Genomic DNA, 8,504 nt, shown 5'->3' on the forward strand with positions numbered 1-8,504 from the left:
AGTTGGTCCAAGTTCATCTAATGCACATGTAGCGTGTTGTTCTATATGTGGAGATGAGCATGATACTAATGAGTGTGTTAATTCTGAGCAGGTACAATTCGTCACTAATTACAATAGTAATGCTCAAAACAACCCCTACTCGATTACTTACAATCCTGGGTGGAGAAATCATCAAACTTTGGATGGAAGGACCAAGGAAATCAACCAAGGCCAGCCAATCCACCGGGATTTCAATCAAGACAACAACAAGCTGAAACCAAACCTGGTTGGGAGATCGCTGTGGAAAAGCTTGCTAAGGTTACTTTGGATAGATTCAAGCGAGTTGAGGGGCGGCTGGATCAATTGGCTGGAATGTATAGAAATTTGGATGTTCAAATTTGTCAAATTGCCAATGCGATCAACAACAGAAACCCTAGTGAATTTCCGAGTAAAATCGAAATGAATCCGAGAGAGCAAGTCAATGCTATCACTCTTAAAAGTGGTAAAATGGTTGAGGGACCTAACTCTAGTAATTCAAGTGGTGAAAAGGATAAGGAGCAAGCATATAGAGGAGTAAAACCAAGCCAAAATGATAATGTAGTCATTAATATTGATGAACCTCCTCCTCAGTTAAATTCTAATGTGATTCCTTTTCCTCACAGGTTGAAGAAAGATGGACAGGATCGGGAGTTTGAAAAGTTCTTCAGAATGTTTAAACAATTGTACATTAACATTCCTCTCATTGATGCTATAACACAGATTTCCTCTTATGCGCGTTTCTTGAAAGATATCATGTCAAGAAAGAGGAAAATTGTAGATAATGAGATGATAGCATTAACGGAAGAGTATTGTGCATTAATTAAGAACAAACTCCCTCCTAAATTAAAAGATCCGGGAAGTTTTTCTATTCCTTGCACTATTGGTCAATTGCATTTTTCTAATGCTTTATGTGATTTAGGTGCAAGTGTGTCACTTATGCCATTATCGGTTGCCCGGAGGTTGGGACTTCAAGAGTTGAAAGCTACCAGTATCACATTGCAGTTGGCGGATCGGTCAATCACACATCCAATTGGTATTTTGGAAAATGTGCTCATAAGGATAAGATAATCTATAATACCTGTAGATTTTGTTGTCTTAGATATTGAGGAAGATGTGAGAATGCCAATTATTCTGGGACGACCGTTTTTAGCCACTGCACGAACTATTATTGATGTGGAAAAAGGTAAGCTTATATTACGGGTTAATGGTGAGGAATTGAAATTCAATTTGGATAATAAATAAGGGAATATAGAGCCTATTGCTTTTGTTTCTAATATGACATGTGATGAAAAGGTTAACCAAGAAAGGAACGAAGAAGTTAAATTTATAAATGTTCTTGGTACTAACTTTTATGGTGTAGGAGCAAGGGAAGAGAAGATAAGGGTAGAAGTTGGCTTAACAAATTCGCCATTCCATGAAAAAAGTGAAGAAAAATTGAGCCAACTCGAAAAAGACAAGCAAATTCCACTCCAAGGTGAAGTCGGGCCTTTATATGACAAGTCTAATACTCCTCCTTGGCATTTGAGGAAATTGGACTATGGAGATCAATGTATGGCTCACCACATGGTGGATTGGCTCGAAAGTTTCGACCCATGGAGACAAAATCGCTCCCTAATGTTCTAAAATGATTCAATTGTTTTTTAGTCGAGCCAACGACGATAAATAAAAGCGCTTGTTGGGAGGCAACCCAATAATAATATTGTATTTGTGTGTTTTTATGTGTTTCTTACATTTTGGTGTGATTTAATTGACTAATTAAATGTATTTCACTTGTTTGTAGGAGGTATAGGAATCTTAACATCCATCTTGGAGGTGCATTTGAAGAACAAGTGTAAAAAGGGAGGATTCTTACCAAAATTGTGCTTTAAGTGTTTAGAATTACCATTCATATATGCAGTGTGCATTTCAAGTATATTCAAGTGAGTTTTGTTGATAACATGTTTATAAATACTCATGGACTCATTTGATATGCATTTAATGCCCAAAGGTGCTATTTTGGTGTACAAGTGTAAAAATGAGCAAAGAACCTCACCCTTCGATTTGTAATATAGATGTGTTTGATGTGAATTGAGAGGTTGGATATTGTGTTTATGGTATATTACATGTGTGTGGAAGGTTGGAATTGATAAAAATTGCTTCCAATGTGTGTTTTGGAATTGGACGGAAAAGGGAGAAAAAAATTTTTGAAAAATTGCAGTTTCTGCAATTAGTGCAGAAAAATACAGATCCGAGCTCGGATCCTAAGTACCCAAGGGATCCGACGGCGGATCCTTTGATCCGGGCTCGGATCCAACAATTTCCAGAAAGATCCGAGGGCTCGTCTATGCTTCTGGCAGAGCGGATCCGAGGGCTTCCAGAACCGATCCGAGCTACGGATATAGCAGAACCGAAGCCTCATTTCTGCATTTTTTTTCAAATTCTTCTTCCCTCTTCTCACCGAAACCCTAATCCCTTCCTTCAATCTTCCATTTCATCCATAAAACATCCAATTTTTTACCAGAAAAACATCTCCCAAGCTCTTTTGAGCATAAACCCTCAGTTTTCTGAAATCAAAAACATCAATTTGGTGAGTTCGATCGTCAAAACTGAATTTCGGGCAGCACCTGATTTTTTCAAATTTGGGGGTGAATTTGGACTAGTTTTTTCCGCATTTTTCATCATTATCATCCTCTAGCATCTTCCTATACATCTGAGGTAACAATTTGCAACTTTCTCAGAAATTTTATATTTCCTATTCTTGCATTTTTCTAGTTTTTGGGCGTATTCTAATAATTGGTTATATGTTGAAATTCTTGTTATAAATGTGCTACATTGTACTAGAATACATTGTTACTAACATTTTTGTGCTTAGTATAGGGAAAATTGTGGATTTGGTGATATTTTTGGTATTTTTTAAAAAAAATTTATTGAGCTTGAGCATTTTGATAATTTAAACTTGTGATTTTTTGCTTTCATTAGATATTTGAATTTTTTCTGAGGAGTATAAGTCACTTTTGTACCAATTAAAAGTGATATGCGATTAATAAAGAACATTCAATCTTTTTGCTTGAAATCTCTTATCTCTTTGGGTTAATTTGCAATTGTTTTGGTAAATTTAGAGCTCATTCATATGCACTTTATTAAGAATGTGTATAGCTAATTGTGGTGTGATTTGTGGATAAAGTTAAGAATATATTGGCATGTACATTCTTGAAATAATGGTTGAGGTTCAAATGATCGAACTCTTTGATGAGATTCTACCTAAAACTATGCATTTGAGTTTGAAATGAGTTAAGTAGGATCTTTGGTTGCTTTTTGGTACATGTTGGCTGGGAGTTTAGCCTTTTTACAAGGGGAAATTCTGCCGAAATTTTCTTAAATTCCTATTTAACATGTATGAGCAAGTTTCTATCGTTTCTAATAAATATTCATCTTGTTTATAGGTACTATGGCTCGTACAAGGAGGGCTCGTATTTGTACTCCTACACCATCGTCAAGTGAAGAACATACACCTTCTTTGCATGAGGAGTCACCTGAGGAAGAATCTCCTTCGCCTGAGCCACCATCTCGATCTCGCCGGAAGACCGCATCCACTAGCCATGACGAGCCATTTCCTGACTACAATACCACTCGTTTCAACTCGCTCGAGAATCAACAGTGGTACGAGGCCGGTTTGGACAAAGAAATCATCATTGAAAAACATTGGCACCAGAGGTAGATGCATACTACCACATATCCACGGCATTCAAGCGACTCGGATGGGAGACTATACTAAATTTGCCGAAGCATTACTATCCCAATCTGGTCCGGGAGTTCTATGCCAATGTAGAAAACAAACAAAGTCACAATGGCAACCTCATCGTCTCCTGGGTTCGAGGAAAGAGAGTGGCTCTCAATCGGGATACAATCGCCAAATTCGTCAAACTCAAGGACGACGGGAAAAACGTGAAATTGACCAAAGAGTTTAAGGCACGTGATCCATGGCAAGTGAGCGAAGCCGTATCACGTCTTAAGGGTCAGCACCGGGAACGAGGAAGCTCGAAGGAACTCCTCGTTTATGCCGATTCATTTGAGCCTAGGTACCACCTTATCATTTATCTCTTTGCTTTTAATGTGGTACCTAAGAGGAGTGGAAAAAGGGAAGTTCGAAATAGCGACCTTTACTTTTTAGATAAGATGATGAATGGAATAGGTCGGCAGCTGATAGAAATTCCTCTAGACAGCATCATTATTAGCTATATGCGCACTACAGCCCGCATGCGAGCCGGTGAGACTTGTTTTGGGTTTCCTCGTCTCCTCATTCTTCTGTTTGAAAAGTTCAAGGTACCCTTGGGTGAGGAGAGAACCATTACTACCAAAGCAGTTGATGAGGTCAATGTTTCAGTATTACAGTCTTTGGGTATCCCTACAGATTTTGGAGTTTCTCTAGTTCGAGACACGGGAGAGGCTTCAACCTCAACTCAGCCTCCACCTCACACTCAACAGGAACTAGTAGTTCATGAGATAGAGGCACAACAGACTCTTTCTCCTCCCGTTCCGCGACCACCACCTCCGCCGCAATCCAAGTGGCAAGAGCTCCCCAATGCCATCTGTTGTATGGAGACTCGAGTCATCCAGCGCATTGACCAGACCGAGCGGATGATGACGGAGCGACTCGACAGACATGATCGCCGTCTTTGTGCGATCGAGGACCATTTCCATATCTGCCGATCACCTACTCCGACGCCTCAGCAGGAGAAGGGACATATTGGTACATCACAGGGTTCTCAAGGAACTGAGGAGGCAGTAGACCCTCGTTCCGAACAGCCATGAAGATCTTCATTTTCATTGATTGCTTTAGTTTTCTTTTATTGTGTTCGGTTTAAACTTTGTAGTTTTTATATTGAATTTTCTTGTGCTACTTATGTTTTTCGTATCCTTTTGTTTCATTGTGGACAGAATTTGGATGACCGTGAGGATTAATGGCTTCAAATTGAATCATCACTTATTTTGAGGAAAGTTTCAGTTTCTATTACCTTCCCTACAATGAGGATATTGTTCAATTTAAGTGTGGGGGAGGGATTAATTTATCTTATGGATGATTGTGTCTTGAAATGCATGATGTGAGTTGTCGATGGCTTAAAAATGTTGGAATTATATTTGGAAATATTGTCTTGAGGGTAATTTTCTTGAAATTGAGGCTGTTGGCAGGGAGTTTTGTCCAATTATTTAGGGAAACTCTGTCAAAATTTTTTCTAAAATATTTTCCAATATTTCATTGCAATTCTTTCAAATAATGGCCAAAATGTTCAAATTTGAGTGCCTAATTCTTCCATTGGATAAAATGTTATATGTATTTTGGGAAAGTTTAGTCCTTATTTGACATGGAATTAGTCATTATGCAATTAGAATTTTTACATTTTAGAAAGTATATTCAGTTAAATAAGAAAAATTATACTTAGAATTTTGCATGTTTAATGATATTTCTCATTTTTACTTAATTTTATAAGTAAGTGATTGATATAGTCAATACAAGGCCAGATTCTTCCTTTAATTATGCTTAGAGGGAAAAGAAAAAAATGATTGTTTAAAAAAATCAAAAAGAAATTAAAAATAATAATAATAATATTTTCTACTCCAATAATTCGCATACTGAGTAACCGGGGGTTAGCATTTACAAATGTCGACATTCACGTCAAAAGGTATTGGAATTAAGAGTATGCTTAGCAATTTGAATAAATGAAATGTTGAGTAATCGGGAATCTTCACCAAAAAGTGTTGATTTTCGCGTAAAAAGACATTTATACTATTTAAGTAAAATGAAATATGAATAAATCCCTCTTAGTTATGAAAATTTTGATGGTCATGGGATGAGGAAGGCCATAGAATTGACTATGTGATTTACTTATTTGTAGAATTAGGATAGAATGAGAGATTGAGTTGAATTTGTTAAAATTAAGGCATAATTATTTTTTTTAATTGAATATTATGAGTATTTAGTGTAATCTGAGAAATGGCATAATGATTGATTTCTAGGTTTTTGAGGAATTAAATTTGACAAAAGTACGTATATTGTTTTATCTATTGAATCATTGAAGTAAGTTTTGTGTAAATTGCTTGAGGACAAGTAATGATTCAAGTGTGGGGGAATTTGATAAGTGAATATTTAACGTATATTTTGTACAAGTTTGGCATGAACTTTTGGTATATTTTGAGAAGATTAAAGCCATATTTGAACTCTTTTGGTAATAATTGCTTAAATATTGTTTAAGTGTTTTAAACTTGAAAATGAGTGGATTAATGCGTTAATTTTGTGAAATTGTGAAGGATATCGATGTATGAAATTCATGCACAAGATGAAGGGAATGTAAGGATCGTCCAGAGGATAAAATACACAAGAAATTAGGAGAAAAAATAAAGGAAAAAGGAAAAAAGTGAAAATTTGAAAATTTAATGGCACGGATCCGAGCTCGGATCCGTGAGAGCAAAGAGGGATTCGATCCCTCGTCTGTACTTCTTGAGGAGTGTATCCAAGGTCAGAGGATCCGACCTCGGATTCGTTTTCACCCCTTGGATCTGAGACTCGGATCTGTCTCTCTCTTCAGCAAGTGGCACAGCCATTTTTCTTTACCTTTCTCACAACTTTTCTAGCTATTTTGAGGGACAGAAATCGGTGGCACATGCTTCTGCAACAAAAAAGAAGACCAAATGAGTGTGGACAAAAGGAAACATCATATCTTTGACTTCTTTTTACAAAATCTGAGTGGAGGAAATTATGAAGTGAGAGGAATGGACTTTCTACCACCTTTTATGCAGAAACACAGGGGAGAAGTCAGAACATAACATACGTAGCTAGTTTTCCTTCTTGTAACTAATTTTCTCTCTAGCTAAGAGTTCTTGGAGAAGTATTTGGAATTTTCACTTGTAATCATATTGTGCAAGAGCATAGCAGGAATTTGAGGGCTTCACCATCAATTGGCTAAGCTTTCTTTTATCTTTCTTGTACTTGTACTTCATGATGTTTTGTATTAATAAACTTGTGAGTTTGATTGTTAAATCATTCATGAGTAACTAAACTCCATAATCTATGGAGTAGATGAAACTTATGGCTAAATAATATGAATTGAATGTGATTTACACTTGTTATATCTTATATTAACTTGTTTACTTGTGTAGCTGTGATTACTTGTTATTGATTGATCACCAATAGCATGTTTATAGTTGTTATTGTTCAATGAAAATTGGTAGTAGCAATGGAAAAACATGAGTAGAGTTTAAGTTGTATGTTCATGAAAATAGAGATACACTTAAGTGGATTACTTAGCATTTCATGAAAGAAAACAGAGGAGTATTAGTATTTCACTATGAAAATAGGGAAAACTAAACTACTCTAGGCCATTTCATCATGAGAATGAGACTTGGTAATTTTGGAAATGAATCTTTGGTGAAACAAGAATAATTACAAGAGGTAAATCCATTCATTTGTGTTGTTTATGCCATAAGTGGAATCTACATCCCTAGAGTCTTTCTCGAGTGAAATTTCTCCATTTGAATTTAGCATTTGTTAAACTAGATTTGTGTATCAGATTTGTAGACTATAGCAACATACTTTCTCTGCTCAAATTTATTGTAAGTCTAAATAATAGAGAAAAGTAAGGGTCTAGTACTTGTTTAAATTGCTCCTCATGGGATCGACCCGATACATACCCTACATTACAGTTTCAGCCTGTATACTTGCAGCTAACGGGTATAAAAATCGGATTTAAACTTGCATTGATATAAATATCCCGTCAAATCTAATCATTGATTACCAGAAAGGAAACCAAAATAGGTTGGAATTAAAAGATCCAATTTGATGCATAATAGATAATGCAATCTTGAAGTCAACACCATAACCTACATATTTTAATATTGCAATCCAAAGATGCACAAAACGCCATCTTACTCTGGTGTAGCGAGACTGTGAGGATTGCAAAGTTCAATATAGTTCCCACTAACTTTCACAAAGACCATGAGTGGCAGAATATTGGAAGTAAAGCCATAGAGCTCCACTCAACAAAAGGCTACATATGCTAAAACCATAGTGCTCTATGAACCTCAATACCAACCTTTTTTCCCAATAAAAACAGAGTCAAAAACTAGTTTAATCAGAAAATAAGGAAGTTTTTGTGCAATCAATCATCATGTTGTCCTCATTTAGGGATAATTTCAGGAATCTCCCTTTGAGGTTTCTGATAATTACACATAAATATTCTCCAATATCAAAAATTACGTTGCCCTCCCCTTGATTGACATATTTGATAACAAATTAAGTCCATGTTAGAAAAAGTAATCTTACAAGTAATGAATCGGTCATGTCAAACAATTATATTCTAAGTTTGCCCTCATTGAACCTACAAGAAAATGAGTTAAAATTTTGGGCAAGAAAATTGGCAATAAAAAAATGAAGAAAAATTGGCACCAAGTTGATCCACTTAGGACATGAAAATAACATTAAACAATCAGCATTCTGGATAGTAAAGTCCTAC

This window comes from Coffea arabica, chromosome 5c (assembly GCF_036785885.1).
Source record: "Coffea arabica cultivar ET-39 chromosome 5c, Coffea Arabica ET-39 HiFi, whole genome shotgun sequence".
Lineage (NCBI taxonomy): Eukaryota > Viridiplantae > Streptophyta > Magnoliopsida > Gentianales > Rubiaceae > Coffea > Coffea arabica.